Source organism: Melospiza melodia, chromosome 3 (assembly GCF_035770615.1).
Source record: "Melospiza melodia melodia isolate bMelMel2 chromosome 3, bMelMel2.pri, whole genome shotgun sequence".
In the NCBI taxonomy this organism is placed as follows: domain Eukaryota; kingdom Metazoa; phylum Chordata; class Aves; order Passeriformes; family Passerellidae; genus Melospiza; species Melospiza melodia.
The window spans coordinates 53,112,534-53,133,173 of NC_086196.1; the positions used below are offsets into that span (position 1 = coordinate 53,112,534).

Here is a 20,640-nt window from a genome sequence, read left to right on the forward strand (position 1 = left end):
TTAGTTACAGACTGGCTGGATAAGAGCAGTGTTTCAATAGCCAATCCCCTAAATGGATCTATAGACCCTAAAATAAATTAGCAACTCATATATTATTTTGAATTCCAGGCTATTTGCCAGAAAAGTAACATGCAATACATATGATAAAGTGTGAAGGTGCCTGCCTTTATGAAATGTGAGTGTGGGAAGATATAACTGATTTTTTTTTTTTTTTTTGTTTTTCTCAAATTTCTATATATTTATTGGAATTGGCAGCTTCAATTAATTTACTTAGTTGAATTAATTTGACTTAGGTGCAAGGCACATGTGTTTTATAATTGTGTATGTTGTTTGTCTCGTTTGTTTTGCATGATCTGTCAGGAGCTGCATTGCAGAGGGCCCCAAAGTTCCTCTGTGGCATAAATGGCATGAGCTGTTATGTACAGAAGCCTCTCTTCACCTGAAGGAGCTTTTCATGCATTGTCAAGACTTTCCAACTCAACAGGAAGAGTTGTAAAATAAGAAAGAATAAAGAGCTCAGCCTATAGGCGTGTTTTAATACAGTAGGGAAAAGAACAAGTAAATTGGTGAAAAGGTTAGAAAGATGAAGGGAACAGGGAGGAAGGGAGAAGATACTGACATGATCAATAGTTTGCCGAAGGAAGCGCTGCTGCTGTGAGGTCTGCACTCAGTTATGAGATAAGAGAGAACGATAGACCTACACCACCAGAAGCTGCACAAGGTCAGGGAAAACTCACAGAGAGTGTGGGCTGTCCAGTGCACCATGTGGAATAGCAGTGATAAGGTGGTTTAATGGTAACACAACTACAGAAAAAGTGTAGCTTAAAAGACACTGTTTAAAATTATGGAAAAGCAGTGTCACTAAAACTGTTATGGGTTTTTTCCCCTGCATTCATTTGTAGCATTTCCTTTTAAGTAAAAATCTCTCTGATAAAGACTAGGAAGAATAATTTTAAAATACAGAGCATATCGGGACATCGATACTTCATAGATTTATAGTTGCTGGTAAATTTAGTAAGTAAATTTCCAGCAATAAAAATTTAAATAGTTAATTTGAACATGTAGTCCATTTATTTCCTGTCCACAAATCTGCTTGAATATTCTTTCCTTTTCATTTTAGCTTACTCTGAGAATAATTTCCAAAAACTGTTGGTTGTTTGTGAGCATCTTTCTGTAGGTTTACAAAAAAAACCTCAAAACCCCTCAATCAAGTTTGGATTTAATGTGTTATTCACATGGTATTTCTGTGACACTACTGAATGTGTCTGTGAAAGTGTTTGGAAGAAATTTAAAGGATTCAAAATCTGCTATCAGTAAAAATCTTAACTATTGACTGTGCTGACGTACATTCTTGACAGTAATTTTTTCTGCCAGAATATTTATAGGAAGCAAACATAAAATGGACAGAAAAACAGTCAATAAAAAAAATGAAAAAACTTTGCCATTTCTTTTCAGACAACTGCAATAGTTCATTATCTTCTTCCAACCGGTGAAAAATTCCTATTCTAGCTGGTTTTTGAGGATATAAACCAGAGCCATGTTTGAAGTACCTTTGCAAATCACTGTAGTGCTTAATTATTTTGGGTTTTTCCCCTTAAAAATTTTCCTCTGTGCAGAGGAAAGGAGAGACTAAAATTTCCACTTGGTCCCCTCCTTGCCACATCTAACAGAAATTCACAGTGAATTTCAGTATGTTTTATGTGCTCCGCTGTCCTTTCCCCTGCACACGAGTGTGAAGAGTCTGCATATGACATCATTATTGGGGATGAGCTTATAATGAATGCAATAATGTAAGCAAAATGGCCTTTTCAGCACCTGCTGTGCCAGCTGCAGAGGCTGCTCCCCTTCACGGCCTGTTGGTGCTGTGGTTCCTCACTGCTGGCAGGGTGGGATGGGAGAGCTGTGTGACTGACACCTCTGTCTACCACGGCCTGAGAGGAGCCTCAGGACCTCTGTACCAGTACAAATCTGTGAGTGCAGTGAATCTGTGTGAGGGGAACCTCCCATGAAAAAGATGGGAATGGGAAGAGCCAGTGTATCCACACCCAGCCTGGCCTGCCTTTTCTGAAACCAAAAATAAAATTACATGCATGTTCTGTCGTCACTCCCAGACTGCCCTTCTCTCTTTGAGAGTTAATAGTGTGTGTATCCCTTTGCAGCAAATGCTGTGGTGGGAATTAATGCTTAGGAGAGTCCACACAGTGTTGGAGGTCAGAGAGTCAAAGATACCCTTCTGTTTATCCCCTTGCAGTAAGGCAGGATTTAAATGCTCATTCTGAGATTCTCCCTTCCAGCCTCCCTTGATCCAGTCTGGAGTTGGCTGACTAATTAAAAGAGAATAAATATGTCAGTGCTGACCCCAGGGATAATGCAGAGACAGGTCTTAATTTCCAGTTTTCAGATGTTGAACAGTGATGAAATAGTAACAGTGATACAGCGCTTCACAGTCCTATTAAATCTACTTCATACAGCCAGTACACAAAATCTGATGGAATGAATGACCTTGACTGTACTTCCCTTCACTCCCTAGATAAAACCCAATATATCCTAATTGGGAGAGATGCTATTGGCATCTCAAACAAATGTTATTTGTCCCATCATAATTTTTTTTAGCATCTCAGCATATCTGCTGCTCTTATGTGCCCTTGCCATGACCAGTCCTTCAGTTTTCTGGAGGGAATAATCACCACTACTAACCACAGTCCTACTAGTCCCTAATTTTCAAAATTGCATGCATTGCTGTATCAGGAACTTGCACAGAAGAAACTGAGAGGACAGCATCACGTTTGGTCTGTGAGGAGACACCATATCAGAATTTGCCATAGCAGCAGGCACTGTGATTTAGGAATCAAGAGGCAAAGCACCAAACTGATGCAATCATGAGCCTGCCTGGCTGAGCATATAAGGCAGTGAGGTAGGCTGCCAAGCTGAAGGAGCACAGAGCTGTAAACCTGCCTTCAAAAACACCACAAGGTGTAAACTTCAGGCTTGTCAGTCTGTACCACTGTCCAATACTACAATGAATAAATCATTATGTTAGAAATTAAACTCAGCTTTCAGCTTGCCTGGGATGGTGCCAGCCTATGTCTGAAGCATGCCTGAGGGGACAGCAAGCCGCGGGCTGGTGAACTGAGCAATTCATGACAACTTGTGCTGGCACCCTCAGCCCTCCCAAGCAGGTCAACAACACAGAGCGTGTTCAGAGAAGAGACTGAGACAGAAAAATAGCTCAGAAGTGTATCTTTCTCATTGCTGTGATTTCCCCCCGCCCAGTTCCTGGGAACATAACATATATTTTGTAGATCACAGGTGGCAGGAAAAATAGCATGGGCCACTCCCTATTCTTCATTGTGTGTTTGCCCACGTTTGTTCATTTGCCCCTTCTCTATCTCCTCTGGTCTAAGAGGCTTTCCTCATGACATCAGCTGCTTTGACTCAGTTACTTTTTATAATCTACACAGCCTGTTATTGTTTTGTTGGTTTTTTTTAAGATGAGGATGGGGTTATTTCTATATTGTGTCTGGATTTGAGAAACTATTTGTAAAAGAAGGGAGAGTTGAACTCACAGATTGGTGAACTGAGACCCCAGTGCACATGACGTTGGGGCATAACATTGTGGGCCTCTTCGTTATGGGAGCCCAGAGGAAGAGGAGACAACTCTGAAGTCATTGGATGACTAAATAAATAATCCATGCCTATTATATGCCTTCAGGCCTTCCAAAGGGGCTACATAAAGTAGCAAAAGTGCCACATAAAATGTCATTGGGTTTAAATCCCTGGAGATTAGCCAGTTGCCAAACATCATGATAGCAAATCAACTCTGATATCTAAAGCACAGAATCTAAAGAGACTGAGCTGCTATTCCACTGAGCTGCACAGGACCATGTAAATCTATGTCTAGATCAGCTGAGTTCAGAAGTTTAGTCCATTGGGCACTATTCTCTCAGCTGCACAAAGCACTTTCTGTCCTCCTCTCATTGATACTATACTGAAAAGGGGCTTGTGTGTTGAGATTTTCAGAAAAAAAATTTCTGCCAGTTCTGCTGGTGTCGCTGAAATGACATGAGCTATTACAGCACTATAGCTGTCTGTATAATTCAGCACAGAGAAGATACATGTACTGGACTGTGTACTCCTTTTCAAAAAAACCCTCCAAAAAACAAAACAAAACAAAACAAAACAAAACAAAAAACCCAGCAGGGTTAGGACACAATGAAATGTAAGCCCTTTATTTCTGACAGAATTATTTGCTTCTAAGCACAATGTTGCTAACATGGGATTTTAGCAAGGTGTTAAGTGATTTTAAGGAAATCAATCTCCTTCTACTTCCTTTCTATGGAAACATGAATTTACTGAAATTGTTGCACTTTTAAAGCATAAATCATAGTGAAAAATAAATTGATAAGAAACATATTTGTTATCTACTTTCAGGCTTTTATTCTTTCCAGTCTAATATTCTGCTAATGACTAATCAGTCTGATAACTTTTAGGGATAGAATTTGCTATTTTGGGCTATTCCCCTGGATGAAAGTTATTTCTATAGCAGTTATTCTTAGAAGCATTTATGGAAGAAAGGGAGCCAGTGAAGCACCAGCAGAGCAGTGACTCACCACAGCACTACTAATTGCCAACCAAAAAAAAATCTTTTGCTTTGCGAATCAGAAAATCAGCTGCATTAAAGGAAAAAAAAATATGCTATATATTTGAGAACCAAACACTGCTCATGATCTTTTGCTATTAAAACTATGTGGGATGGGTGCACAACCAAAAACAGTGACTGACAAACATCTGAAATTACTCCTTTTGAGATCTACATCTCTCCACATAATTTTCCTGCCAACCCAATTTCCCATTGCTCTTGACTCTTTATCATCTCTGCAACATCTGTTTGGCTTTGACTTTTTCATCTTCCGTTGTTCCACAGCTTGAAATATGTTAAGTAAAAGGCAGCTAAAGGGACTGCTAGCAGCCTGCAAAAATTTCAATTTCTAGGTCTCTGGCTAGGATCCAGGTTAGTGGCAACTGAAAGTGATTACCACCTCATGCCTGCTTGCTGACCTCAGTGACATTTCTTGCTGGACTGGCCACAGCAGTATTCTCAGCAGGAATCACCCACTCTGTGCTGAAATCAAGCCATTGTCCCCCCTGCAGAGTCAAGGTTATGGCAGGGCTGTCTCCAAGAAGCCACAGAAACAAACATCTTCATCTTCATCTTCATCTTCATCTTCATCTTCATCTTCATCTTCATCTTCATCTTCATCTTCATCTTCATCTTCATCTTCCTTTTAAATATATTAAAATAACTCATTATTCTTATTTTCCAGCTTATACAGAGATAGCATGAGAGCTAAGGCTGTGCAGAGCTGTGACTGTGCTTAAATACACTGGAGATGACTTAACAATAAGCATTAGTCTGTGTAACTGAGTAAACTAAATAAGTATGGGTATAAAGCTCAGCATTTATTGAGGTGACAGTGACACATGTTATTTCTCTCTCCAGGCAACTGGTTTGCTTGATGTGTCCAGAGAAAGAGAGAGAGAAGAAAAAGTCTCCCTGTCTCATGCTGTTTGCAGGAGAGCTGAAAAGCTGTTTTCTCCTTTCTTCCTCTCCTCCTATGTTGTGATCTGTCAAGACCAGGAACTGGTTTGTTGTTTGCTCTTCACATATCTAAATTAGAAACAGAAACATCCTTCCTTCCTTCCTTCCTTCCTTCCTTCCTTCCTTCCTTCCTTCCTTCCTTCCTTCCTTCCTTCCTTCCTTCCTTCCTTCCTTCCTTCCTTCCTTCCTTCCTTCCTTCCTTCCTTCCTTCCTTCCTTCCGCCACTTCCGCCACTTCCGCCACTTCCGCCACTTCCGCCACTTCCGCCACTTCCGCCACTTCCGCCACTTCCGCCACTTCCTTCCTTCCGCCACTTCCTTCCGCCACTTCCTTCCTTCCTTCCTTCCTTCCTTCCTTCCTTCCTTCCTTCCTTCCTTCCTTCCTTCCTTCCTTCCTTCCTTCCTTCCTTCCTTCCTTCCTTCCTTCCTTCCTTCCTTCCTTCCTTCCTTCCTTCCTTCCTTCCTTCCTTCCTTCCTTCCTTCCTTCCTTCCTTCCTTCCTTCCTTCCTTCCTTCCTTCCTTCCTTCCTTCCTTCCTTCCTTCCTTCCTTCCTTCCTTCCTTCCTTCCTTCCGCCACTTCCTTCCGCCACTTCCTTCCGCCACTTCCTTCCGCCACTTCCTTCCGCCACTTCCTTCCGCCACTTCCTTCCGCCACTTCCTTCCTTCCTTCCTTCCTTCCTTCCTTCCTTCCTTCCTTCCTTCCTTCCTTCCGCCACTTCCTTCCGCCACTTCCTTCCGCCACTTCCTTCCTTCCTTCCTTCCTTCCTTCCTTCCTTCCTTCCTTCCTTCCTTCCTTCCTTCCTTCCTTCCTTCCTTCCTTCCTTCCTTCCTTCCTTCCTTCCTTCCTTCCTTCCTTCCTTCCTTCCTTCCTTCCTTCCTTCCTTACTTCCGCCACTTCCGCCACTTCCTTCCTTCCTTCCTTCCTTCCTTCCTTCCTTCCTTCCTTCCTTCCTTCCTTCCTTCCTTCCTTCCTTCCTTCCTTCCTTCCTTCCTTCCTTCCTTCCTTCCTTCCTTCCTTCCTTCCTTCCTTCCTTCCTTCCTTCCTTCCTTCCTTCCTTCCTTCCTTCCTTCCTTCCTTCCTTCCTTCCTTCCTTCCTTCCTTCCTCCCTTCCTCCCTTCCTCCCTTCCTCCCTTCCTCCCTTCCTCCCTTCCTCCCTTCCTTTTTCCCTTCCTGCCTCCCTCCCTGGGGACTACTTGTGAATATTTTTGTAGTGCAAAAGCAAACCACTCACTCCCTCAGAGAACTTACACTAGCATTAGAAAATAAAGTTTTCAATTTCAGAGAATTGTACTGCCAGATTTCCATTAATGTTTTACCCTTTTCTATGCTCATGAGAAATCTCTCTACCTTTCTTTTTCTATTTTTCCTTCCCCCAAGAAATCTCAGCTACCAATATGAGAATTTGGCCCTTTTATTTTCCCACTTTCTTTATTCAGAAAAGGACATGAAAACATAATCTCTGTAAGTAAAAACAATCAAAGGAAAAGAAATTTAAAAAATAAACCTTTATTAAGGGAAAAAAAAAGCAATCCATAGTTGAAACTACATCAGGGATGTTTAGAGCCTGCCTCAACATTTTGTGGTGCTTTGTGGATAGCCAATATTATTTATATCAGGTTAACCATGATTTAAAGGTCTTTCTATTTAAACACACAAATCACAATTGAGCGGAATTTTATTCCCAGAATAATGTCATCTAAGTCATCTTGGTTAAATTTTTCCTATTCATTGTCTTCAGATGTTAACTTTCAAATAAATATTTAAATAATTTGCTTACAGATAGCTCCTGTAAAGGACTGAGTCACAAACATTCAAATTCAGATATCTAAATCTGAATTTCCAGTGCTGGAAAATTTTGGCTCATTGTTGTGTAGCCTCAAGGAAGGGAGATGACATTTATGAGTTCACAGTTCCTGACCTGGGTGTGGGAGGTGACACACTGGCTGCAGGCAAGGCACATCACAGCCCCTGGTCTGGGCGATGCTCTGATGGGTAATGGCTCTGCAGCTTTGAGTCATGGAAATCTGAGACCCAGGGCTCAGGGCCCATCTCATACTCCTTGACAACAGGTTCAAAGAGAAGAGGATGAAACTACTTTAAAAGGGAAGGAATAGCTCATGCCACCAATTAAAAGCCAGGAGAAATCATTTCCATTATACTTTTATCCAGCTGACGGGCCAAAATGAGCTGATCTGTTCCTCCGCTGTGATGGCTTTTCATTTCCCAAGGCTCCTGCAGAAGAAGCATACTTCCAAGCTTGAATCATCTAATACAGGCACTGAGGTCCTCTACATATTCGCTGGGGAACAATTCAAAGTGCACGAGTAAGGAATATCTTGAATAAATTAGGCTCTTTAGCATGAACACAGACATAGTGGGTCAGTCCAAAGAGCCAGCTAAGCCACCTCTCTGCCTTTGACACAGCCAACAGAAGATGCTTGGGGAAGAGCAGAAGAGTAGGACATTCATATCTAAATTTTCTTCCTCAGTTACGTTTTCACCTACCGGTAGTTATATATCATGTGGACTTTCTAATGTGTCCATGGTTTGTATGAATTTAGAGAAGATACTCATTTTCCTGTCTCTCTTTGAACCCAGGTAAATATTCAGTGTCTTCAATATCTAGAGGCAAGATTTATAAAGTTTAACTATGTGAGAACTTTCACAGGAGATCACTGGAAATCTGTGACACTGTTTGCTGTCTGTGGAAGCAAACTTGAGAGGCATGAATGAAATTGGGAACCAGAGGACAGTGAAAGCACAGCAATACTTTTCTAGCCCTTTTCCTACCTCTGAGATGCACTCAAAGCTTTTTGTTGCATGAAAGGCATGCTGAGTGCAATGTGAAAATGTGAAGGAGGGTCCCAGGGTGATGAAGTGCATTGATCAGATGCCACATACGATCCATGAAGTATTTTTATGTGACCAGCTTAAGGACATTTTTTATCATATCTGTTATCATCAGACAAAAATAGCTGTCAGGAATCTAAACTAAGCTTGCTCAGGGTCTAAGGAACAAAGAAATTGGGTCGGTGTTACCATTTAATTACTAACAATCTACTGGCCAATTTGGCATCTTTCCATAGATTATACTCTTTCTCCTTAGATTTGTAAATAAATATATGGAAAAAATTCTAAAGTGTAAGCTCAATTTTAGGTCACATATGCCCAATGATAATTTTTTTTATCAATTTCTTGCATTGCGCAACAAAACTGAACTCAGCTTGCCATAAAATGTCAACAACAAACTCTTTTGGTTGCAGCACCTGTGCTGTGACTGGGGTTGTTGCAGGGTGCATGGATTCAGCATGAAGGAAACTTGTTATCTACTACAAAATCATAGAAGTTTTTTAGGTTGGATCTTTAAGATCATCAAGTTCAAGTGTTACTCTCACCAAGTCTAAACCACCAAATCAGTTTTCACAGATACAGTATAATTAGCTTGTAGAAAGTATGATACCAATTTCAGGTTATAGAAAAGTTTTAGTAACCCTTTGAACCTTGTCAGGATAAGCACTCACTATAGTTACTCTAGGTTTTAAAAATTGTCACTCATAGGAATATATTTCTGGTTCTGCTTCTGCTGTAAAAAAATTATCCCGTAATGGATTGCAGAGATCTTTTAGACAGAACACACTGAAGCTACTAAAAAATGTGCAATTGGAGGAGAGCTTCAGTGGGCTGTGAAAAGGCATACACTCAAGAAGAAACAGCATTTGGATGTGTAAGAACATAACCTAAATGAGGTGCAGACTGGACTGTCTTGAGCCATGAGCACGGCAGGCCACTGCTTAGGGTAGGAGAGTGCTGGGATGTTGCTTGTGCCAGTAAATTTTGCTTCTGCCAAAGGCTCGTGCTTCAGACCTGTCAACATCCGAGTTAGTTTTGCATGCTGAGGGAGAGGTTGAACTATGGATTATGCCAAGATACCACATTTTATATCACTAGCTCTCAGGCAATATAAAATGAGGCAGGCTCTTTCCCTGAGTCCTTATCCCTCTTCATGGAATCACAGACTTGCTGAGGTTGGAAATGACCCCTGGAAGACATCTGGTCTGACCGTCTTGCTCAAGCAGGGTGACCTACAGCAAGCTACTGAGGACTGTGTCCCAATGGCTTTTGGGTATCTCCAAGGAGGGAGACTCCATTTCCTCCCTGGATAATATATTCCAGTGTTTGGTCACACTTGCAGTAAAATAAAGGGTTTCCTGATGTTCAGACAGAGCCTCCTGTGTTTCAGTTTCTTCCCACTGCCACTTCCATTCCACACCAGAAATTGTACAGGCCTGGTTTGGTCTTGGCCCTTCAAATTTGAGGTGGCTAATTCAAGACTGTCTGCATGGCCTTGAGCTGACTTGGTAGCCCATTGTCAGAAGTAAGCTCCAGCCTTTAAGTCTCTTCAAGACTGTAAACTTGAACTACACAATAAAAAAAATTGAATATGGCGCATACAAATTCAAGTGACTATCATCAGATCCAGACAAATGTCACTGTATTCTTTCTTCATCTAGGGAGCTGGTTTCTGAGAAAACTCCTCCAGACTATAAAGGGCAAACAAAAGCCATTTGACTTATATCCAGTCTACAAATTAAGTTGTTTTTATCCTATTTTTCAAGCCCTCATTTATATCTGATTAGCTAATATCACCCAAGAGCCAGGCCATTTGTTTAACACTAACTGCTTCCAAAACATTTCTGTTAGTTTCATCTAGAAAAACTGATGTCAGTTCTATAATGAAACAAAGGGTTATTATAATTCACAGAGCCGTGTAACAACATTTAATGCTGGGATGGATACTTGCTCTGTAGCTTATGCAAATGAAATTTCCTTTTTGTTTCTACATCAACAGCTTAAAAAAAACCCCAATTCTAATAATTTTTAAATATGTAGAAGTACAGATGGAATTTTCTTACCTTTGTCTTTACAAAACCCATTAAAAGATCAAAACAGATTTGTTTAAACCTGATCTTTGTCCCATAAATTCCAAGGATCCATAATAAGAAAATAATTCACAGTTATTAACTGAGATTTTACAATATCAGTGCACATAATAAACTATGTATACAAAAGTGTGATTTACTCCTTAAAAATCTCTGTATGGACTGCAATACCTTCCTCCATATATTTAGGAGTTAATTCAGGATGTTGTAAGTTAAAAAGAGAAAAAGAGCTTGTCCTCTTTTTGTATTAGACTTGCTGAACAGCAGGCTTAATGTTTTTTTTTTCTATTCTATCCTGCCTTTATGTACTCTCAATTGATTTGCTTAAGACTTCAGATGGAGTAAAACTCCATGTTTCTGGACAGGAACCCGAGGAAGAGACACCACATGGCTGCACTGTGCCTGGAGAAAACCAGGATTGATATCTTGGTTTGGCATCCTGGTCTGGAGCCAGCACCATCTCTGTTCCCACCTTGAGTTCCAGGCTGCACCTTCCCTTTACAGGGTGCAGACCCATTTCTCCTGGCAGGTCTCCGTGGGGAGGCTGAGCCAACACTCAGGGCTCTGATGTCTATGAGGAAACAGCCCACCAGAAGAATCACAAGTCTGTAACAGTCCCACCCGATGAAGAAGCCAGAACTTGGCCCAATCAAGGCAATTAAGCCACACAACTGTATTTAAAGTAACTTTCGTAGTTATTGACTTCCAGACGGATACATTGGTGTTTTCTGCCTATCAGTTTAGATAACAAGCTCAAACTACACAGTGCATTTCATTAGATACTAGAAGCAAGCTTGATTGCATCTCAGCTAATTATTTGAGATTTAGTGTTTTTCTAACACTGAAGTAGAAATTCAACCTTTTTTCCCTCCCCCTCCCCTCAATTAGAATAGATGTAGTGAAAGAGGGTATAATAACCCCAGAAATAATTGGATTTTGCAGCAGTCTGTGACAAGCTGTCCAACACATATTCATACAGTCCACTCCGCTTTTACAAGCTAAAGCCTCAGATTGCAATTTATGGCTGCTTCTTGAGGTTGAAATTAGAAAGAGTATTAATATTAGAAGGAAAATATATTAGCAGAAACACTTGCTGGATCTGAAAGATCTGCCTTTTGGCTGAGATCAGTAACCAGAAAGCCCAAGGCTGATCTTTATCAGAATATGGAGTGAATGCCTAGGAGGATGGATAATAAGTGCTGTCTGGAGATTTCATTCCCTTCCCACAACCATGTGAAAAATGTAGCCACTGGGTCCCACAAAATTACAGGCTTCATTGCGATGAAAGCTCCATTTTGCTTTTATTTAACTAGCAATAAAAATTTTGGAGCACTAAAAGTTGAAAATGCTGTTGTAGCCTTCAGCTTATAGGCGTAACATGACTTTTGCATGGCACCTAACAGTGGCTGGTTCCCAAGCTCCAGAGGACAGCAGCTGATTCTCTGGTGTGTCAGTTAAGCAACCATGATTCATTCACAGTGATATCTGCCACAGTAACACTCCACAACTCCCATTGGAACAACAAAATAAGCTCAAATGACCTCGTGGATCCTTCAGTGTTAGCTCTGGTGAGGAGACAAGCACTCCCTTGTAAACAGGTTGAAGGCAAGGAAATCAGTCATTACCCATGCGCTGTCTTGCTGGGAGATCCTAGAGGATGAACTCAAGGAATTGTTCCTCTTTCTTGAGGACTGTGGCCTGCTGAGCTCAGAGTCATCATGTCCTCATGCCAATGGAAGGAAGTGGGAACTGTGTGACCTGTTACAGCTCCAGGAGGCAACTCGTCTGTTAAAAGTTTTAAGTCCATGTGCATTGTTAAGACTTGTGATGTATTCATTTGGATGCATCCGTACCACTGGATCTAAACTGCTGAGTTCATGGTGACTTAAGGCTGAAATCTGATGTCTCATCACATTCACGAAAGCCCCCTGAAAACCTCTGTACAGCCTGTGTGAATGCAGTGCCTGGCACTGCTGGCACATCCCAGGGAAGGTGCCACAGCTGAGACCCAGGAGCAAAGCAAGCTTTCACAGCCTGTAAATCGGGGTCACTACATGCAGACTCTCACAGTCAGCATGCAAGCAGAGGGGAAAATGAGAAGGATATTACATTTCCTGAAACATATTAGGAGCCAAAACCTTCAAGCTGAGAATTTTTATCAAGTACATAATTTAATTAAAAGGATAAATATGTACAGTGAAATAAACAAAAATGGTGAAGTATATCCTAGTAAAAACCCAGGTCAAGGTTTAGGACTCTGAAAGTCCTAAGAAATTATTTCAGCCCTTTCTCTTCAATCATATGCAGTTTTGCAGTTCTTAAAAAAAAAGACAGAAAGAAAACACTTGCAAAACTCAGTATTTATTTGGAAACAAAACAATTATTTTAGTGAATAATATATGTGCATACCAAGATGTGGTTTGGGAGCTGACTGAAGCCTGAAAGAGCTGAGCCCCTACAAAGTCCTGCTGTTGTTGAAGATCCCATCGTTTCAGGACTCAGTTGTGTCACTGTCTTGTATATCAAGGTATGTAAGACTTTCTAGGTTTTTTTCAGCATCTCAGTAACAAGTTCTAATGATGTATAAAAGAACAATATCACTGCCTACAAAACAACTACTGAGTGCTAGGTTGTGCTATTTCATTATTATTTCACTGAAACATTGTCAGTAAAGCCCAGCAAATGCAAACCTTAACAATAGAAAGAAATTAAGGTCCTCCTGAAAAGGACTTAGCTACACGAGAAAGTAATAAGTGCATTTGCTATGAAGTGAACTTTATTTTTATTTCTATACAAATAGAAGTGACATAGAAAATGCATTAGTAACCTTCAAGTTGGATTTCTTTTATATACAAGTGGTGGATTTTAGATCAAAGCGAAATTGTTTCTGATTTAGTTGTTGGCTTTTTTTAAAAAATTCTTGAATGCTTTTTAGTGGAAGTGCACTAACATTGATATTTTCCCTAGCAGAGATAAGTAGCACGGCTAAGTGGATAACAAATGCTTTGCTCTGTATTAGAACTGTAAGTAGCACTTAATTTACAGGCTTTCAGAAAAAGTAGGGCAAAAAAAAGAAAGTTAATACATTTATTTTTTTATTTTGCCATAGTGCAGTCTTTATTTTTCTGCCCATCTGGGATTTGACTCTACTTTGAATCGGAGCTGTGCAGATAAACATGAACACTTTTAAAACTTTTTAGTTGTTCTACCTATACACATGCAAAATGGATGAAAAGAAGTGGAGTGATCAGCGGTTAATTACATTCCAATTACTCTTACGTGTTATATGATTTTTAACAATTATACTGATACTTAACAGGAAATTCATGTGTACTTAGATAATAATTTTTCATTAAAAATTGTTAACTGTCATATATACTGCAATTTTCTTAGTCTAAGAGTAACTTTCATTATTTCCACAATTTCTTATTAAGCCCTTCAGTTTTGGGGAAATAGCAATTTGCAGCACTGTTTAGTTGGGAAGCACACAGTATTACTTTTAATTCTAGTACATTACAAGGCAATCACTAAAATTCTGTATAATCAGTAGATACTGAACCCTACAAATATTGGAAGGTCTTGTTATCTTTAGGTCTTGATTTGTAAAAAAAAAGAATAATTCTTAGACCAAAGGAAATAAATGCCTATTGAGATTAGAAGGTTTCATTGCCTTGAGCAACCTGGTCAAGTGGGAAGCATCCTGCCCAAGGGCAAAGGGGATGGGACTAATTGATCTTTAAGCTCCCCTCCAACCCTTAACATTCTATGATTCTATGTTCTAGGATTCTATGACCTACGGGTGTAGCCTGTCAAGTTTGAAAGGTACCAGTTCCTATCAATAGGTATCAAAATTGTTCCATATCAGTGGCTGTGAATTTCAGGTGTTGGCTCTCTACTGGTCTCGAATCCTACTGATATCTAAAGGATTTCCTAAGACCAACAGACTAGATGCTTCTCAAGACAGATGGTTATCAAATGCAATAAAAGCAGTTTCATTGAAATGTATGGGTTCTACTAAAATTAAATTGACTTTAAGCAAATATGATGTGGTAACATCCTTTGCAAAATATCAGCTGATGGTGATTTGAAGATTACTCAAAAGCACAAATCCATACATACAACATGGATTGATACAGTTCCTATATCTGAGTGTAAGAGACCTAAGATCTGTAAGTAAGTCTTTGCGGTGAACCAAAGACTGTTTTGATAACTGCACCAAGAAAACTTCAATTTATACATACCACAGTCAGATGTGAATTTGCCTATTCTACTTAGCCTATTTGTTCATATTTAGAAATTTGCAGGTAATGGTGGATCTCCTTTCTAGAGGAGGAAAGATCTCTCATCTTTTAGTTTAAAACTGTTACCCCTTGTCCTATCACTGTCCACCCATATAAAATATCCCTTCCCCTCTCTTTTATAAGCTCACTTACTGGAAGGCCAAAATGAGGTCTCCCTGTTGCCTTCTCTTCTTCAGGCTGAACAGCCTCAGCTCTCTCAGCTTGCCTTCACAGGAGAGGCACTCCAGCCCTCAGAACACCTTTGTCACATTCCTCTGGACCCACTCTAACAGATCCTAATTTTTCTTGTGCCAAGCGCCCCAGAGCTGGATGTGGCACGCCTGGTGGGGTGTATCACAAGGGCAGAGTAGGGGGGGAGAATCCCCTCCCTCAGCCTGCTGACCACGCTGCTTTTGACCCAGCCTGGGATGCAGCTGGCCATCTGGTCTGTGAGCGCACACTGTTGGCTGATGTTCAGCTTTTCACCCACCAAAACACTCAGTCCCTTCTCTGCAGGGATCCTCTCAATGCGTTCTTCTCCCAGTCCACACTTATGTCTGGGATTACCCTGACCCAGCTGCACCACCTTGAACTTGGATTTATTGAACTTCCTGAGGTTTTCATGGGCCCACTCCTCAAGTTTGGTGCTTCTACTCCAGACTTTGAGAATTGCAGTGGAATAAGGGAAGGTAACTGAATTTTCAAAAGAAACACACATAATAGATCATGGCTATGCAACAAAAACATCAGCCATAAGAACAAAGAGACTAATTTTCAAAGGCACTAACAGACATATTACTTTTTAAAGCTTCTATCATACATCATTTTCATGGGTCAGTCAAGCAAAATGTGAAAGAAGAAACCTCTTTCCCTCTCTGAAGTCAAAGCAGTAAGAGAGAGGAAATGAGAGAAGAAAGGATTAGAGGCTTCTTCCAAGTAAATGGTATCTGTGAAGAGCCTAGGACTGAAAAATAGTCAGGCAATACAACATATTTGAAAAAAATACACTCTTAAGAATGAGCATAATATTCAAGAACCATATTTTCATTCTTCTCCACTATTGATGACATCAAAAAAGTTTGAAGGATAGACTGATGATTCAAGGCAAAAAGTAATTAACGATTAAAAGGTAAAGAAATAAAAAGTTCTTCTTATTTCTTTTATATGTCTGCTTTAGGAGTCAGCTTTTTCATAAAGAAACCCATATAAATAACCCTGAAAATATTATTGCTGTTAGAGCAAATTCTTCCTAGTGTTTAAAAAAAATTGTGGACAAATCCTTTAAAAAACGTCAGTTCTGTTGTTCTGTTTTCACCTTTTTTTCTAGCTAAAGTTATTCATGGATAAATACTGGGTTTGCTAGTTTATTCATTTTGTAAATCTTGAAAGAACATTAGTTGCTTGTAAACCTCTTCCTCTTGGTTAAAGTCCCAGATTGATAAATATATTTCGTGAACTGCAGATGACTGAAAAAAAAAATTAAATCAGAGCATCAATGCCTTAATCTTGATTCACAATGTGCCTGGGGAAGAAAATTGCCTCCACTGAGTATCAATGGCAAAACTCCATTGACTTCAACAAGTCAAGAGTCAGTCCTTGATCTTTGTCATTTTGCTGATATGAAAATTCAAATATTGTATCTTCTCATACAAGGCCAAGCTCAGAAAATCATGACTTTTTGAACATCAAATAAGAGAGGGGGACAATCATTTTTTCTAACTGAGCAAGCACTTAGAAGTGGAATCAATGTTTTCACTCTTCATGGCACTTCCTTTCATTCTTATCTAAAAGTAGTTTTCTTCTGTCACTCTCGATATTTTTTGTCTCCTGTGCACCAGGCTGCAAATCCATACTGAGCCTTAGCTCCCAAGGTTATTGTCTCAGATCTGGTCAAGTTCAGCAGTGACTCTACATTGTCACCATGTCACAGCTGCTTGGGGTCTGTGTGAAACACCCAACGGGCTCAGTGAGGTCCTGGGCAGATTCTGACTGTGATATAAAAAGTATGACCAGGAATTACATTAACAACTCTATGAGTTTCCAGGTGGCAAAGGACTGAGGGAGCTGCAGGGGACAGAATTACTCAGCACCTCTGGGGTAGCCCCTCTGGCCAGTAATGTGAATTCCATTGGTGAATCTAGTATGAAACCTTGTAGCAAACCAACACAAACTGGTGAAGGGCTTTATTGTCCTTCCAGGATGCCAGTCTAGCACCTTTCACCTCCTCTAGAAACACAGAGAGCTGCGCACAAAGAAAGGGCTTCAGCTGTCAGGCAGGGCATTGTTTTACTTTACAGTGTGGCCAGGGGTGTGAGCTCTGAACTCTCAGGCCCTGAGGCAAACTAAGTGAAAAACTCATTTTAGATAGTAGCATGTTAAGCTAACAAAAATAATTTTTAAATCTTTCCCCTGAGCTCTGCAGCAGCCTTCCTAGCTAATGGATGGCTACACAGCTGCCTGGTAAAAAAATTACAAGCTCTTCCACTTTCATGTGGGCAAAATGGGAGAAGCACTGCAGACTGATCTGAAAGATGCTGAGAACACTTCCATAAATATGCAACTGACTTTCCTCAGTTTTCTTTGTTGTCTCAAACAACTTCTGAATGATTTTTCAAGTAAATTTCACACTACTCTTCAGACAACTCATTCAGCTCATTTGGCTTTATTTATTCATTCCTTGATAGCAGACGTGTCAGAAATGAGCAACTCAATACAAATAGCAAAACAAATACACAAAACAAAATTTCAAAGGAAAGGAGAAATAAAAGAAAGAATTTATTATGTTTTCTTGATCCCACTGGCAAACTCAGAGGAAAGTGCACAGTCCTGTCTCTGGATGATGGCTGAAAGAGGGATTCTCATGGCAGAGTGAGTTCTTAATTTCTGCAATGTGCAATCCACCTGCCTGAGCACACAGCTGCAGACATCACTACCTGGTAATTTCATTCAACATTCCACTTCTTTGATTCATCTAAATTTCATAGTGTAATAAACCTTCCCTAGACACATTAGCACCACTAGATTAGAATATTTTACATTTATATTTGTTATCTTGGGGAGAGCATTAGTATTTTCTAGCCAATGTAATTTACATGAATGCAAGATAACTTTCAGTGTGAAATACTCACGCTGAATGTATCTGGAGGTAATAATAGCTATGAACTTTACTTATTTGTTATCTCCTAGAGGCAGATTACACTTTCTATTAATAAGAATAATCCACAATCCTGAGATTGTGCTTCAACACAATACCTTTGATAAACGTTAACTCAAGTGCCAATTTTCTTTGTCTCTGTAAGCAGGTAGGTCAACACTGATGCTGTAACACTGCAATCTGTAAAATCTCTGCTCCCAATGCTTCATCCCTGCAGAGAGTTGGCTGCTGGCTATCCTTCATTTACCCATCCAAGGAACAGGAGCCCATTGCTTAGCCTAATAAAATCTCTGCACCTAGAGATTTTAGATAGGCAATGCTTGCCATGCCCAGTTGCACACAAATATTACCATAGACTGCATCAAACCCACAAAAAAAAAAAAAAAAAAAACCAAAAAAAAACAACAAAAAAAAAAAAACAACCAAAAAACACAAAACCCCATACCAAACAAACAAAAACAGTCATAGATAAGAAAAGTCTGAATGAAACTCAGCCTTCCTTCTTTAATAGAATCTTCCTTTTGGTTTCTCCCACTTATTTTCTGCTGTCTGTGCTGCTCCCAAACTCATCTTCTGAATGCCTGCTTGGATGTTCTCCAACTCTTATCTCGGAGCTACCACTGGTACCACCTCTGCTACTGAGGAGGCCAGTGCTGTCCAGTGACTTGGATACCATGCCTTCTTGTCATCACCTGGGGCTCTCTTTGCTAGGCCAGGGTGTGAAGTGCCTCTTCTGCATTTTATACTCAGAGCGCTGTCAGCTCCACCCACTTACATCTTGTCATGGTCATTTTGCACCAAAGGCCCCACAGGAGACACTGAAAATGTGCAAATGTTCTGTCAGTCCCATAGGGCTCAGGTGTTTCAGCCAGATAATCATCATGAGCAAGTCAGTGGGTGTGGGTCTGATTCCAAAGGGATTTCACAAATGGCCAGGGATCAAAGGGAGATCCCTGGGCCACCCAAGCAGAGACAAGACCCTCAGAGCTGCATTAAGTGACAATAAAGGGATTCAACTGTGGACAAAAATCCTGCACAACTGCAGCCATTGGGTTTTACCTCTGTCTGCGGAATGGGGGCTAGGGAGAGGAAGGGATCACACACTACTTTTAAGAGGCCTGTAAAATCCAGTTTGGGAAAGCTAAACCCACAGCTTACCTATGGGAACTTTTTTACAGGGCTCATAAACTTACAAAAGCACCAGTACAGCTGGATTGCATCTCTCCAGGATGCAAGCCCATCATTTTATTTATTTGTAATGTAAAGGAAAGGGGGTCAAGGTGTGCCTCTCCTGGGGATGATGTTTGTATTAGAGCCCTTGAGTATGTGACTACTTCCCTCTTTGCTTTGCAAGCCTTGATGCAATATTTTCTTCCTATTTTTTAGCTATTTTATTACTATCTTCCAAAGGAGGAAAAAGACACAAATTATACAAGCACTTAGACATCTTTAGATGTTACAGTTCAATAGCAGTTTACTGCCATTTTGGTAAATTGTGCACAGCAGCAAGCCACAATTAAATGAAATCTTCATTCTTAATGTCTATATGTCTCTAAGATACGAGTGTACTTTTGTTCTCCTTAGAATACTCTATATCTTTATTAAATGCACATGTCATTACAACATAAAATGACTGGCTCCTCAAGCAGACTCTGAAAGATGGCTGCATTTATTTTGTTCTCTGCTTCAAATGACAACCAGAAATGCCTAGAGCGAGATTCTGTTCCTGGTAAATATTAAGCAAAATGGGACATTTTTCTGTTTGCAGATCTATTCCATGCATCCCATATATTTGGGATGGGGAGCGGGGCAGGAATAAAAAATACACAAGGGGGAAAAAAGTGGAAATCAATAAAACCTCACCAGTACTCTCCTCACCCCACTTCTTGAAAAATCCACTTGCTTCAAGCTGTATCCATGAATGCAGTGAAATTCTCCATGCTTAAGTGTCCATCTTATTTCCAATCCGTAAGACTCAGCAGCATCATTTCAAAGACATGGAGACACTTGATTGAAAGAGCTGATCCTCCACCGCATGATGGCATGACCATGTTGGACAAGCTGGGACAAAAACACTGTGGAAGTAGTGCTTGTCTTTTTGCCATCCCGTCTTGTGTGAACAGGGAGCTCTGTAGAGAAAATCTATCCCAACTTCTGCTCCCAAATTCTGTCTTTTGTGTGTGCCTGTCTGAGCAGTAATTCAAGCATCAGCAGACACTGGCTGACCTCCAGCTGGAGCTGGATACAGCACTTTCCTTCCTGCAGGGATAGGCATCCCTTCAGGAGACTGCTATTTAGCAGCCAGGTGAGAAGGAGAGCCCAGCTGAATGTAAAGATGACTAACAATACCTTTTTAACACAGATATCCACCACAGGGGAGTATGCAATGAGAAGCACAGACCTGAGATTTGCCTCTCCAAACAATCCTTACCTCAGAGCAGCTCAAGAGTTGCCACTTCTTTTCCCTTGATGCTCTCCTGAAAGACCTGAGGAGCTACCAGTGCTCAGGGCAGGGCAAAATGCATGTAAACTCCATATGTATTTCTCTTTATTTTTTCTTTTCTGACTTATATTCCTATACTGCTAAAAAACCCCCAAACCCAACTAACCAAAAAACCATAACAAACAAACAACAAACCCCAAACCATACAACAACAACCCCCCCCA

General features: G+C 40.4%; 1 long non-coding RNA gene across 1 annotated transcript in view; it reads left to right on the forward strand.

The window, feature by feature from the left end:
* Positions 1–5,776, forward strand: part of LOC134416758 (uncharacterized) — a 30,471-nt gene extending 24,695 nt beyond the window's left edge. The window contains exon 3 of the long non-coding RNA XR_010027367.1: positions 5,501–5,776. This is a non-coding gene — a long non-coding RNA (uncharacterized LOC134416758). The remainder of the gene's footprint in view (positions 1–5,500) is intronic.
* The last annotated feature ends 14,864 nt before the right edge of the window (positions 5,777–20,640 follow it).